Raw genomic sequence first — 15072 nt, forward strand, 5'->3', positions numbered from 1 at the left:
TGTGCTCCCTCAGCCTAGAATGTTCTTTCCGTCCCTCTCTGCCTACCGAGGTCCTCTCACTTTCCCAGATCCAGTTCCAGCACTGCCTCCTCCATAAAACCTTCCTGTTCATAGCAAAACAATTGCCCGTTTTGTCTCCTTCCCACATGGTATGGCTTGTGTCTTTGTTTATTACTGTTTTTTGTCCATGGCAATAGCCACCATTCGCAGAGAATACAGCATGTGGCAGGCACCATGCCAACCACTCTATGGGCATCATCTCCATTTAATCCTTTCACAACCCAGAAGCAGGTGTTCTGATCTCCTTGTCACAGATGAGGAAACGGAAGCACAGAAATGTTCAGCGTAATGTTCCCAAGGTCACACGGTAAGTGGCAGCGCTGGCATTTGAACTGAGGCTTCTCCTAACCTCAAAGACGTCTTGCCTGCCTATTTAGCATGAATGGGGGCTCCACGAACGTCAGTTCCCCGGGGCTGAGATTGGAAGGAAGTAGGAGAGTCGGGGATTCTGTGGGTCTGTGTGAGCGTGGGGTTTTCAGAAGGTGGTAGGACAGTAGCCCTGTGGGCTGTGTCCCTGGCAGAGGGCTGGGCTTTCCGAGCATAGGCAGCCAGAGGGCTGCTCAGCTCAAGAGCGAACAGGACCCGCTCCAGCTGTGGAGAGAATCCAGCCTCCTGCATTTGGCGTGAAGACGGCTCCCAGGCACAGCTCCGCCTCCCACCCCCTCAGACTCAGACAGGAAGGCTGTCAGCCTCCCTTGTCATGTCTGACTGAACCACAGCAGTGACATGTGCATGGGAAGCCTGAAGCAGAGGATCCCTTAATAGATCAGGTGCCTTTTAGCCCTGAGGCTTGATATCCACTCTTTGGGGCCGACGGCATCAATGTACGGAGGACGCGTCAGCCTCCGAGGGGCGGAAGGGACCAGGGTGAGGAGAGAGGCACTTGCAACATTTAAGGGGGCCCCCAAAAACTCAGTAACCAAGACAAATGATATTTTAGCGCAATATTTGAAAACTCAAATTAATGTAAAATATCCATGATGAAAAAATATCAGCGTTTTAAATCAAGACAGGAGCAATAGGCTTTTCCTGACGTCTGAGGGGCACGTCAGCTGTGTGGTCTAATGAACGGTCAGCTGGCCTCCCACAGCTCTGAGTCTCCAAGGAACTGTCACCTTCTCCTGTGTGTGTGTCTCCCTGATCCAGTGGAACCAGACCGCGTTTCACTCGCTCATTCCTTTGCTCACTCAAGGAGCATCCATGGAGCATTTTGCTATGCGGATAAGCACATCATTTGAAAATAATGACAAATTTATACTCATAGCTTCCTTTCCAGTCATCTCTCTCTCTCCCTCTCTTGCAGTAGCTAGACTTCCAGTACAGTTCTCAATACAGCTGCCAACAGCAGCCACTCTTGTCTTTTTCCTGATTTGATTGGGAAGGAACCTGAAATTTCATCAATAAGTAGAACGTTTACTAGAAGTTTTTCGTATGTACACTTATTCAGTTGTGGAAATTACATCCCATTTGTGTTTTGCTAAGAGTTTCCTTCCTTTTTTAAAATCATGCACAGTGAGGCCAGCCCCGTGATCGAGTGGTTAATTCCATGCACTCCGCTTTGGTGGTCCAGGGTTTCGCCGGTTCGGATCCTGGGCGTGGACATGGCACCGCTCATCAGGTCCTGCTGAGGCAGCATCCCACATAGCACAACCAGAAGGACCTACAACTAGAATTTGCAACTATGCACTGGAGAGCTTTGGGGAGAAGAAGAAGAAGAAAAAAAAAGATTGGCAACAGAGGTTAGCTCAGGTGTCAATCTTTAAAATCATGCATGAATGTTGAATGGTATTGAATGCTTTTTAGTACATCTTTTGATATGATCATATAATATTTTCTTAATCTGTTAATATGTTGAATTACATCAACTGATTTCCTAAAATGGAGCTACTGTTGTGCTCCTGGATTAAGCTCTATTCTGTCGTATTATATTTGATTTACTGCTGGAATGGATTTGTCCCTATTTTATTTAGGATTTTATATCCTTATTAACTAACACATTTGAAGTATAATTTTCTTTTTAATCCTGTCCTTGTCCAGTTTTGACAGCAAGATCACACAGCCTCAGAAAATGAGATGGTCAATTCCCCCATCCTCCAATTCTCTTTAACAGCTTGTATAAAATAGGAATCACCTGTCTCCTGTGGGTTTTCTAAAACCTGCTTTTGTCGCTAGGCTTGCTGACTTTGGGAAGAGGGAGAGTTTTGACTACTTATTATATTTTTAAAACATTATTAGTTTATTCAAGTTTGTATTTCTTTTTCAGGCAATTTTCATAATTTATGCTCTTTACAGAAAATTGTCCATGTCCTCACTATTTCAAAGTTGTTCTTAGTTTTTTTTTTTCAATTAAGATTTCAGGTCTTCATTCTATCTTTTTTCCTGGTTTGAAGTTTGTCTCCTTTGTTAATCTTCTAAAGAGTTGAGTTTTGGTTTAATCATCTCTAGTGCTTTCTCCACTTCATTAATTTCTGCTGTCATATTATTTCTTTTATTCTGCACGGATTTTCTTTCCCTAGCTTCTTGAGTGACACAGGAACTCATTTACTTTTAATCTTTCTTGGTTTTTAAGAAATACATTGACGGCTACATTTTTCCTCTGGTTTTCCTCTAGGTACGACTTTAATCGGGTCTCACAAATTTTACATGAAGTACTGTCATTTGCTTCTAAATATTTCATACATTTCTGTTGTGACTTTCTTCTTAATCCATTTTATCCGGGAGCACATTTTTTCTTTTTCAAGCGCATTTTAGAACTACTTTCATTGTTGAATTCTAATATAATTGCGTTGCTTGGAGAAGATAGTCTGTGTGACGTGGATTCTTTCCAATTTGTCAATACTATCTTTGTGACCTCATCCATAGTCAATTTTTATAATGTGCTTTGTGTGCCTGAAAAGAATTAATATTCCATGCTTATTGGGAGCAGGTTTCCAGATTTATCTATTAGATCAAACTTTTAGTCGTGTCATTCAAAGAATCTACACCTTTACTCCTGGGGAGATGACTCCTCTTCTGTGATTGGATATTTGTCAATATCTCCTGGTGAGTCTTCCAGTTTTTACATTATATATTTTGAGACAGGATATTTCGATGCAGATAAGTTCACGATTGTTATAACTCTTTGGCGGAGTGTGTTCTTTTTATCAATATGCATTGTCCCTCTTTGTTTCTCTTATTGCCTCAAATTCCTCTCACGTTAGTTTTGCTCTATAGCAGTCCTTTAGTATTTGCCTGGTGTGGTTTTTTTGTTTCTTTATTTCAAATGTTCTCTGTCGCATGTAAGCAACACGGAGTTAGATTGTCTGATAGTCTGTTCTTTAACAGATGAGTTTCACCTATTGACACTTTTTTCGTAATTACAAGTATATTTATGCCTACCATCTTATTTTGTGTTTTTCTTCATTTCTATTTTTCTATTTTTAAGCTGTTGTTAAGTTGATAAAGTTCTCTTTTTCCATTTCTTCCTATTCCTGCTGACTTGGCAACTATGAATTTTACTACTATTCTTTTAACAATGACTTTTATATTTTTAGCATTTCTATATTACTATTAACTTTTTAATAAAGTCAAAGCTTATTCATTATTTCTATTCTCCTTCAGATAAGATGCTAGTGTACCACAGAATCCCCATATCTTTTGGTCTAGACATTATTATTATTATTTAGTAATTATATTGTAATTAAAATAGCATTATTTAGCAATTAATTAAATCTATGAACATATTTTACCAATTTCCAGGTTCATCTTTGATTTGACTTTTCTTCTTGCTAGAGTACAATCTCTGCAACTTCTCTCAGTTAGGGTCCCTGGGTGGTAAACACTTCATCTTTTATGTTTGAAATGTCTTGATTTCACTTGGAGCCTTGAGTGATAGTTTAGCTGGGGATGTAAGTCTAGACTACCTGCTATTTTCGCTCAGCCCTTTGAAGACGTAACTCCATTGCTTTCTATCCTCTATTGTGGTCATGAGAAGCCTGAAGTCATTATATTGTTTTATTTTTGTAGATAATCTATCTCCTTTTTTTAATCTGATAGTTTTTAAAATAACTTTTTCTTTATGCTTGATTTCTTCGGTTTCACTACAGAATATAATGAGATGTGGTTTTCAAAAATTTATTCTATGCAGCCCCAAGTATACATGTTTAATTTGAGAACCCACATTTTTCTTCACTTCTGGAAAATCCTCAGCCCTTATGTCTTTGAAAGTTGCTTCCTCACAACGCCCCTATTCTCTTCTTCTGGAACTCCCGTTAGATATGTGTTTGAGCCAGAGTCTTTTTTTTTTTTTTTAACAGTTCTTTCATATTTTTATTTTTTTATTTCTTTGAGTTGTGTTCTGAGTGATTATAACAGCACATCATCCAAAGTATTCATTCTCTCTTTGATTTTATCCTCTAGTATTTATTCCTTTTATTGAAAAAAATTTTAAATTAAATGCCTATCTGTTTTGTGTCTGGCATTTCTAATGGATTTTTCTTCTTCTTCTTTTTTAAATACCCATGGCTTATTTCACTTCATTGGCTTTTGTTTCACAGTTTCTTATTGTTATTATTCACATGATTTCCTCCTTTATCTGTTGTGGATCCTAAATCATCAGAACAATTATTTCCTGGTTGCTCTGTTATTCCACGTTGGTCTGGGGTGAATTCGCCTGCCGAGTGTTGGTTTCGTTGGCTGTCTTTCTTAGGGTCAGACTTCCCCACGTGTTTTACAACTCAGCTTTGTAGGACTGTCTTGAACGGGAAGCCCCTCCATTCTTCCTACGCCACACTCACCTTTTGAAGCCATCTCTAACCCAGTCACTGAGGCCCCCATCCAAGGTCCTGGTCTCATCTGGGTGGTTAAGGCTTCAGTTCTCTGAGGAGATAGAGGAGGATGCAGATGCAAGAGCCTGGCTGGTTTGCCCAGGTCCTGGCTGGAAGACTGCATCCGCTTCTCCCACCTTCCTAGTCACAGAGATTCATACAAACCCCAGCCCTGGGCCGGGGAACATCGCAGGGAAGCCCCAGGCCGGGGCCAGCGAGTCTGGATCAGAATCCCCACCTCGTGTGTGGCGTTTTTAGTCCCTTTTACCCCACAGGACAGAGCTCCAGCCACCTCTACCTGCCTCTTGGCCTCAGTCCCAGCAGACCTGCAACTCAGCCAGCCTTTTCTCTTTGTTCTTCTCTACCAGATCTAGTCCAGAAAGAGATTTATCTTGCTTTTGCAAGTGGCTATATTTTTTTAGTTCTCGCTATTGATATTTTATCTATGAGTGCCATGCGTTGGAATCAGAGGGAGAGCTCAAAGCACGGACTTTGAGCCATCTTGACTGGTAGGCTCCTTTAGTGTTTAAGCCATTTTTAGTTTTTTACAAAATATTGCTACTTGTGACCTAAAGCATCCTAACTGATAGAAGCACCTGGCTCATACGGTTGTCTTGACGATTACGTGGGATTTTCCAGTGTTAATGCTCTGTACAGAGTCTGACAGAGAGCAAAGCTCCATAAAAGTAGCCAGTTGTTTTTAGTGTCTTTCTTAGTGTAATGTTTGTTGTCTTTGTTGTCTGCCTTCCCCACGGGCTTCTGCTCCTCTGGGTTCAGCCCAGCGGAGGCTGTAAGGGAGGGCTTCTGGTGGGCTGCACCTGCCCTTGGTCATATCTGTGCCCGTCCTCCGTCAAACATACCGCTTTCTCTATGTATCTCTTCCAGTCTCCTTAATAAGATTTTCATGCTTAGTCCTTCAGAATTAATTATTTCCTCAACTTCTAAATGATAATTTGGAAAGACCACTTGTCTGAGAGTGCCAGTCATTGGTTTAAGCCCCGCCCATGCTGTTAGCGGGAGGACCTTGGGGAAATGACCCCGCTCTGAGCCCCAGTCCCTTTGTCAGCCCAGTGGGGGCGCTGATGGTTCTGAAAACTTCACAGGATTGTTGCAAGATTTCTATGAGATAATGGAGGTGAAGCTCTTTGCAAACTGTGAGATGCTGTGCAAATTTGAGGAAAAATAATTATGTTCACATTTATTAAACATTGCTATATATATATATATCTACACTCTCACAACGCCTTACAGAAGAACTATTTTTATTCTTATTTTAATGACTTGAGGTTTAGAGAAGAATGGTGACTTGATGAGGTGGTTATATGTATTTTCCATGTATTATATGAAAAGATTTTAGGACTCCTCCCCCAAACCATCGTAGACCCTGGAGAGAGGGTGCGAGGGTTTCCACATGGGATGTTAGTTTGGATTCAGGGTCTGGGGGTCTGGACGGGTAGTTTGGCGGCTTTGGAGAGGGGATTTGTTACCGAGCGATGTGGGGCAGGGCCTGTGGTAGAACAAGATGACTGCCTGCTGCCGTCTCTGAATTATCCAGGCAAGTGCTCCTCCTGTTTCTCCCGGGATTGCTACAGAAACCCAGACTGAGTCATCCTCCACGTGTTAGGCCTTTTCTGGGTGTTTTTCCTCCAGCCTCAAAGCTTACAAATCATCCTTTCCTGCGTGGAGATCAGGTCGTTCTCCCAGGCCCTGTCTGGGCAGGTGACTGACAAGTCAATTTGGTCAGACAATTGCTTGGGCTGATGCTTTCATTGAGCTGAGCTCCTTGTTTGGCTCCTGGTAAACTGGCTTGAGCTGGCCAGGGAGCTGCAGGCTGGGGGCTCAGGACGGCCAGGGAGAGGATCCCAGGGGGGCCTTCTTCTTTCCAGGAGGGGCTGGTGGAGAAGGCGAGACTCTTAACGCCCGGGACTGAAGCAGGAGCTGGAGGTGTGTTGAGATGAGGTGGTGGCGGCCTCATGCCCATTTTAAAGACCAGTCACGGAGGCCAGGAGCTGGGCTGCTTTACCTGGAGCCACACGACGTAAGTGGCAGAACCGGGACTCGACTCAAAGGCTTGGGACTGAGCAGGGTGCTCTTTCTGCTGCTTAAGTCGAGGAAGAACTGAAAATGGCCTTTGCCCCGTTTTTGGTGTTTTTATCTCCTTGTGATGAGGAAGGAGAATTGGCTAATGTTTGTAGGTCTGCAGTTGATGTTGCCCAAAGAACTGAGCATGATTTCTTTTCAAGAGAACTCATGACAGGTCTGTGTACGCCTTGAGCCAGGACTTTGGGAAGTCTTGTAGAGACAACCTCCCGGGAAGGCCCCTCCACAGCTTCAGTTCGTCCGTCTGACTGATGGGGAGCTCATTCCCTGAAAGATGCAGCTGAGGCAGAGAAGAGAAAGCTTGTTCCTTGAGGCTGGAAGACCTGGGATTTCATCTCACTGCTGCCACTTACTGGCTGTGTGACCTTGTACATGTCCCTTGGCCTCTCTGAGCATCAGCTGCCCTGTTTGTGCAATGAGTAAGATAATGATCTCTCTGTCTACTTGTCAGGGTTGTTGTGAGGTTTTAACAGGATTGGGAATATGGATGTGCTTTGTAAGCCCATAGAGTAGGGCACTCTGATATTCTGAATTCCAGGCCTGGAAGATGAGGCTGCTCTTCCGAGACCAGGGACTTGCGACTGGAAAGAGTGGTGCAGGCTCAGAGTTTGCAGCCATTCAGTGGCCGTGTTGGTGACTTTTCCTTTTCAGAGGCCTCAGGTCATGGGCCAGCCAGGGCTTAGGGCACAGGATGCTCGTCGGTCCACGTTGTGCCTGGTGATGTCTCTCATCCATCAGACCTACCCTCTGCTGAGTGGGAGGGGAGGTGGCCCGCTGTGAGGAGAGGGTGAACCAGAGTGTGGTCACCAAGAGAGGGGGTGGTGATGCACGCTGGGGTTGGAACTAAAATGCGGCTTGGCTTCTTTCCCTAGCCACAGCCAAGGTCGTCTGTTTTCAGAGTCAGGTAGGGCCTCTGATCTCTGCGGAGCAGGAATAGTGATAATGAAGGTGGCCAGGTTTGGAAGCAGTCACATCCCCGTCCATCGTGGGCAGAAGTGGGAACTGGGATGTGGGGCACCGCGCCTTTGCTGTGCCCTCCTCCCCATAGGAACCATGTCACCATGGGTGGCAGCCCTGTGACACCCTCTTCTCCCCAGAGGAGGGCATGGGACCCAGCAGAAGGCTTGGCTGGAGCCCGGGTACCAGGATCAAGCCTGACCTGAGGCAGAGACATCCCACAGTTCTAGCCTCCCCACCTGGGCCCAGCATTAGTCCTGCGTCAGCTTGTCAGACCTGATGCTGGGGATGAGTTATGCTAACAAGACCTCAGCCTCCACCTGGAGCCCCGGCCTTCTCCCTCCTTCCCCCCAACTGCCCTGTGTTCCACTGCTAACAGGGGGGCCGCTCCCAGCTCTACCTCTTTTGGTCCATATAGGGCCCTGGTCCCCTCTGCGGGTGGAAGCCCTCCTTGCCCTTGCTGCCTGCCCCTTCTCAGGTTCGGTGACCCATCCTTGGACTCTGGCTCCACGTTGGCGCCTACAGACTCGGGGACAGGAAGCAAAGTCACATGAACTGATGCCCTGTTTTGCTCCTGGCCCTTTACACCTCACAACACACCGATGAAGTGGGTTCCAATTATCCCCATTTTACAGAAGAGGAAACTGAGACTCAGATAGGCTAAGTGACTTATCTGAGGTAACGTATCATGGAGACAAGATTCCAATCCCCATCCATGGGGCGCCTAAGGCCATGCTGGGTCTTGGTGTCGTCACCAACCTGCCCTTCTCCCTGGGGCGTGGTCCCCGGGGGTGCATTTACTGTCTTGGACATCTCCCATAAGCACTGTCTCCTGAAATCCTGACGTTCAGTCTGCAGCAGCATCAGCCACGTGATTCCGCTTTAGGCCGGCTCTGTGACACAGATTTTAGATGTCCCTTCTGGAAGCTTAACCTTGAATCTGTTTCTCTGCCCCACTCAGTAATTCTGTGCAGTCCTTAATGTGAAAGGAAGACTCAGACAAAAGCATTTAGAAGAGAAAAGAAACAGCTACCTTGTAAAGAAGTTCAAGGGAGTCAGACTTCATAAGGAAAAACACGCAACAGGAATTTAAAGAAAAAACACAGGGCAAGCTTACCAAGGTCACCGAGCTGAAAGCAAGTCCGACGTTCACGATGGAAGCAGGCATCCTTCTGCGCATGTGTTGGAACATCCTCAAAGCTCGTGACACGTTTTCAGATACCAGCATCACAAAAGTCCGGGATAAAGTTTGTTGAGCTATGAAGTTAGCCAACCGTGAGAAGGGCTGGAGATTTCATCTGTTTTGGGGGCCAGAACCAGGCAGGGCGGTCCTCTTATTTTCGTTTCTTTTTTCCTGCTTGGGAGACATGGTACGCTCCCTTCTTCATAAAGGTGGCAGGAACAGGGTCGGTTTTGTCTCCACGCTAATAAACCTCTTCTCTCCTGAAACTATCCAGACAGCAGAGTCCGGTGTTTGCAACCGCCTGGAGCCCAAGGATCAGTGAGTCCGACGACTCCCTTTACAGATGAGGATGCAGCAGTACAGCGAGCAGAATGCTGCTGCCCAAGGCCACGCGGCCCTCCCTGCTCCACCTGGTCCAGTGGCCAGTGTCCTCTGTCCACTGAGGCCTCACCAGGGGGCCTGGACTGAGCTGGGGTGTTCCAGCCTGGAGGTGGATCTCACCAGCTTTGCCGAGAGAGAGGCCCTGCTGGTGTCACCGACAGGGTGTCTTGGTCCTGGGTGACCTTGACTTTCATTCTGTCACAGGGGTGACATGCAGAGTGCCCTGCTGGGCTCAGCACCCCACAGGGAGGGCCTTTTGAGCCCCACCTCAGGTTCAGTCCCAGCTCAGGCCCCAGGACCCCCCAGACCTAGGCAGGAGGCGTGGAGGCCATTCTAGGGTCACTCTGAGGACTCCACTACTAGTCTTCCAGGTTGCTACTCTTGTCCTGCTTGTATGTTTTAATCTCACCAATATTAACAACAATGATAATTCTAGGCCAAGCATTATGCTAATTGCTTTATACATAGTGTCACATTTATTTCTCTAACACCTGTAAGACGTAGGTTTTGTTTCCATTTTATGGATGAGTAAACTGAGGAACAGAGCAGCTAAGTGACTTGCCAGAGATCCCCAAACTAGTGAGTGTTCACGGAGCCAGGAGTTGAGGCTAGCTTTGTTGGAATCCAGAACTGGTTCTCTGAACCACGCACGTGCTGCCTTATCCACTGAGCTCGCTTCATGTATTCAGGCTGCAGTTCTCGGGCAGCGCCTTGGTCCCTGGGCTTGAGGTCCCATCTTGAGCTCCTGGTTGGGCGTGGGATGGGGTGGGCCAGCACCCGAGGTCCTGTCACCTGTTGATGTTAATTGTCATGCTTCTGACACTCTCGGTTTCCAAGCACCCCCTGACTCCTGGTCCCCTGGAGTTAGGCTCCCGGCTCTTGGTTCTCCATCCTTGGTCCTCTCTGGGCTGATGAACTCCCCGCCCCTTCTCAGCGCTGATGCTCTAAGATTCTGAGGAGCAGAGCCCCCTGGCCTAACTGAGACTGTTACACGGAAAGCTTGCAGGAGGGGGTCTGTGCACGTTAGCACGCGAAGAACGATACCTTCCCAGAAAGGAAAACATCTCTTATTTTCTTCCAGTAAATCAAGGCTGGGAGGTGCATTTGTTTAATGGGCTCCGTCCACAGCTAATCCAATTTGGTAAGTGACTTGGGGGTGGGGAAAGATGCTGACCTGAGACTTAGGAGAGTGGACTCAGTAAGTGGCTTAGGCAGCATACACAGGGGGCTGGGAGCTAGAGATGGGGTGGTGAACCTATGCGTGGGCCAGGCTTTCCTGCCCCTCCCACTGTGACACACACACACATGCATGCACACACCTACATGTATGTGCAATGCACAAACAAGCACACACACGTATACACACAGACACATGCAGGCGTGCGTAGACACATGCACATGGACACACACACATGCACTTATGTGTTAGTGCTGTGCTGTCTTTCCCTTCTGGCTCTTGATTTGAGTTTCCGCCACATGTCTTTCTTCCTGTCTGTCAGCCTGTTGGAAGCACAGCTTGCGAGGATCCAGAAGCCAGACCCACCCACCACGGTAGACAAGTTCTGAGCATGCTGGGATGGGCGAGCCTTCACACTGAGGGACTGAGGAGTGCGGTGGACAGAATAATGGCCCCCTGCAAAGATGCCCATGTCCTCGTCCTTGGAACTTGCCAATATATTACCTTAAGTGGCAACAGAGACATTTTAGATGCACCTAAGTTAAGGATTTCCAGATGAGATTGTCCTGGATTATCCAAATGCACCCAATGTAATCACAAGGGAGGCTGAAAGAGGGAGGTAGGGGGGGAGAGTCAGAAAGGAGACGTAACGTGGGAGGCAGAGGCTGAGTGACGTGCTTTGAAGAAGGAGGAAGGTGGCCCCGAGGCAAGGTGTGCAGACAGCCTCTAGAACATGGAAAAGTCAAGGAAATAGATTCTAATCTGGAACCTTCGAGGGAACGCAGCTCTGCCGACACCTTGATTTTAGCCCATAAGATCCATTTGGGACTTCTGACCTCCAGAACTGTGTAATAATACATTTGTGCAGTCTTAAGGCACTAAGTTTATGGTAACTTGTTACAGCAGCCAGAAGGAAGCTGATAGAAGGAGTCAGGAAGGCCCAGGCGTGGGGACAGGTACACGCCTGGCCCTCCAGGCTCAGGGAGAGACTCATGCAGCAGGTGGAAGGAGGATGCAGATCTGGCCGGGGAAAGGGCCTCAGCAGTGGGGCTGGGATCTGGGCAAGGTTGGCACCCGTGGGGGACAGGGCACAACAGCATTTCAGAGGTGCTGGGGTCCCAGGTACAAAGACAGGGGCTCGGTGTTAGGGAACAAGGTAGACACTCGGGAACTGGGTATAGGATGTGGCTGGGGAAAAGAACTGAGGAAGGCCCTGTTCCAGCAAGGTGACCTTGGTGCTGCCCTATGTGCTCTGAGCTTTACTGTCCTCACAGGTAGGTAGAGTCAGGGTTCTCCAGAGAAACAGACCAGGGGGATATGTATAAACATATATGGATATATATGATGATTCATTAATTATGAGGACCTGGCTCAGGCATTTGTGGAGGTTGAGAAGTTTCACGACCCGCCATCTGCAAGCTGGAGACCCAGAAAGTCAGTGGTGTAGCTCATTCCGAGAGTGAAGGCCCGAGAACGGGGAGCCGATGGCGCAAGTCCCAGTCCGAGGGCCGGAGACGATGAGATGAGATGAGATGGCCCAGTTCGAGCCGGGAGGCAGGAAGAAAGGGGCGATTTCCTCCTTCCTCCGCCTTTGTTCTATTCAGGCTTTCAACAGGTTGGGTGATGCCCACTTGCGATGGGAGAGCAATCTGCTTTAGTCAGTCCAAATGCTAATCTCGTGCGGAAACACCCTCACAGACACACTCAGACATGTTTAATCAGGCACCCTGCGGCCGGTCAAGGTGACACAGAACATGAACCATCACAGAGGCCTCGGTTAGGTCATAGGTCAGACTGCAGGCTGCAGGCTGGATCCAGCCCACAGACATATTTGATCTGTACTGGTTTTTTTTAACAACATTTGGACCGACATTTAAAAATCATTAGATTTCACATATAAATCTGAAGTTCTGATTTATCTTAAAATAGGATGTGCCCTGGCCACATTCGACCTGCTCTCCTGCCTATTCGGAGCCTCCCGGCCAATTCTGGCTGGAGGTGGAACATGCCCAGGGGAGGCAGGCCCTGCAGCCACGGAGGGGGGCCACTGCCACCCAGAAAGGGAAGCATGGCTTTTTAGACTGGGGTCTGGGGAGCCCCCGGGGAAGTGTCTGAGCCGCTGGCTCCTCTCAGCGCCTGGGCTCCAGACGCAGCTTGACAAGTGCTGAGCGCAGCAGGACTCCCAGCCACATTGATCCGGACACTAAACTCCGATTAATGTAGTCAGAGAAGGCAATTGCTTTCTTGGCAGTCACTTGCGGCTGATGGCTCACATAGCCTCTCAGTCAGATGGAGACACCCGGACCCCTCCGCAGGAGCAGCTGCGAACCAGAGATGTCCGTGCCTGGGGGTCAAACCCTCCAGCAGGCTTTGCACTCTGACCCTGTCAGTGCGGGACGTCACGTCAGCTGCCTGCCTCTTCTATGATCTGGGCTTCAGCAGGCCCTCCTGCACTGGAGGAACCCACACACCAAAGGGCAGCAGGATCCTAATTGGTGGGGTGGGAGCCCCACCTGCCCCCACCCCAATTTGTCCTTCCCCCATAGACTAGCTTTCCTGGTTTTCTGACGCTTTCTGGCTTCCTCCCTCGGCACATCCTAGGCCCCCTTGATGACCTAGGTTGGACGTCTTCCTGGTTCTCCCTCCTCAGACTCACTCAAATGGACGTGATTTTTGTTCTGACCTTTGCACCTATGCAATGCACCTTGACTGGGGCTAAAAACACCTCTTTGCTCTTGTTATCTGGAGCCTGTTACTAGCCAGGACCCCTTCTCAGCCCCGGCAGCATGGTCTTCCATCACCAAGCTCTGTCTATTTTACTCTCCTGGCATCTCTTGAGTTTGTTCAACTCTCTCCATCCCCAGAACCACTGCTCCCATCCAAACCACCGCTTTCTCTCACCCGGGCCTCCCACCTGGGCTCTCTGCCTCCAGGCTTTGCTCTTTCAACCCATTCTCCAACACTGTCCTCTCTAAAGAACGTACCTGACCGTGGTAATGCCGTTCAGAATCCTTCAGTGGATCCCCCTTGATTTCAGGATAAAGCCTGGGTACTGGACACTTCTTGGCTTGGTCTCTGCTCTCTTCTCCAGCCTCACGCTCAGCAGCATCCATCCCCCAGTCCATGTTTAGCGATTCTGATCTATTTGCAGCATCCCTTGTTCTCTCTGAAATTTGGACTTTTGCACATTATTCCCTTTGGCTAGAACCTGCTCCTATCCCATCCCACCCCACCACCATTGCCTGGGTACCTCCCCTTCCACGCGTCAGTGTGGATGCCACTCCTTCCCCCCACACCCAGGCTGGGCTCCCCAGTGGTGTGCTTCTATGAGACCTTGCCCTCCAGTCATGGCACTTGTCACCCTCAATGGTGATTGCTTCCTGAGTTGTCCATCTTCCCCACCAGGCTGTAAGCTCCCTCAAGTCAGGGACCTAGTCTGTTTTGCTCTCCGTGATGTCCCCGCTGCCTGGTATGAGCCCAGAACACAGTAGGTGCTTGATGTCTACGTACTGAATGAAGGAATGAATGAATGATACTGAGTACAAAGCCAAGAGCAGAGAGAGCCCATGTGGGTGAAGAGAGCACTTCCTCCAGGCAGATCCAAAGTCATCTTTGGTTGACACTCTGGGTGCACCCCGTGGAAGGGAGCTCACCGGTAGAGGGAGTGGGGCGAGGAGCAGATTGTAGGAACCTTTCCGACTGTGACCACACCTCGTCCCCACTTCTCCGCTTTGTCCAGGGAGAGAACATGTGAGACCTTGCCACTGTGGCTGATTCAAGCGACATCCTGCCCACCAAACAGGAAGTGAGCTCCATTGGCACAGCCAATGTCAGGAAGAACCAAGAATTCCAGAGCTCAGCTTTCTTTCTTTCTTTCGGTATAATTGACATATGACATTACATTGGTTTCAGGGGTACAACATAACGATGCAGTATTTGTATCTCTCGTGACACAATCACTGCAATAAGTCTAGTTAACTAACGTCCATCACCATACACAGTTACACAGCTTTTTCTTATGAGAACTGTTAGGATTTACTCTCTTAGCGACTTTCTAACATGCAATATTAGAATATTATTATGAACTGTAGTGCCCACTCTGTACATTCCATCCCATGACTCGTTTATTTTATAACTGGAAGTTTGTACCTTTATGACCCCCTTCAACCATTTTGTTCCTCCCCCAGCCCCAACTCCACCTCTGGCCACTGCCATTCTGTTCTCTGCATCTAAGCAGAGCTCATCTTTCTTAATGACTTTGCCAACCAGTCTGCAAGAAGACTGGGCATCAGGCTAAGTCTCACTTCCAAGGGCTGGACTAGACAGCAGGGGGCAAATATGCAGGGATCTGAGCTCTAGTCTTCATTCTGCCACGTGCAGCTGTGTGGCTTGGGGCAAATTTCTTACCC

The 15072-nt window shown here is 48.0% G+C and overlaps 1 long non-coding RNA gene across 1 annotated transcript in view; it reads left to right on the top strand.

Moving 5' to 3' along the window:
• The first annotated feature begins 263 nt into the window (after positions 1 to 263).
• Positions 264 to 15072, top strand: part of LOC139039968 (uncharacterized) — a 38874-nt gene continuing 24065 nt past the window's right edge. The window contains exons 1-2 of the long non-coding RNA XR_011493502.1: positions 264 to 367; positions 1574 to 1799. This is a non-coding gene — a long non-coding RNA (uncharacterized lncRNA). The remainder of the gene's footprint in view (positions 368 to 1573; positions 1800 to 15072) is intronic.

The sequence above is a fragment of the Equus asinus genome, chromosome 13, assembly GCF_041296235.1.
Source record: "Equus asinus isolate D_3611 breed Donkey chromosome 13, EquAss-T2T_v2, whole genome shotgun sequence".
NCBI lineage: Eukaryota > Metazoa > Chordata > Mammalia > Perissodactyla > Equidae > Equus > Equus asinus.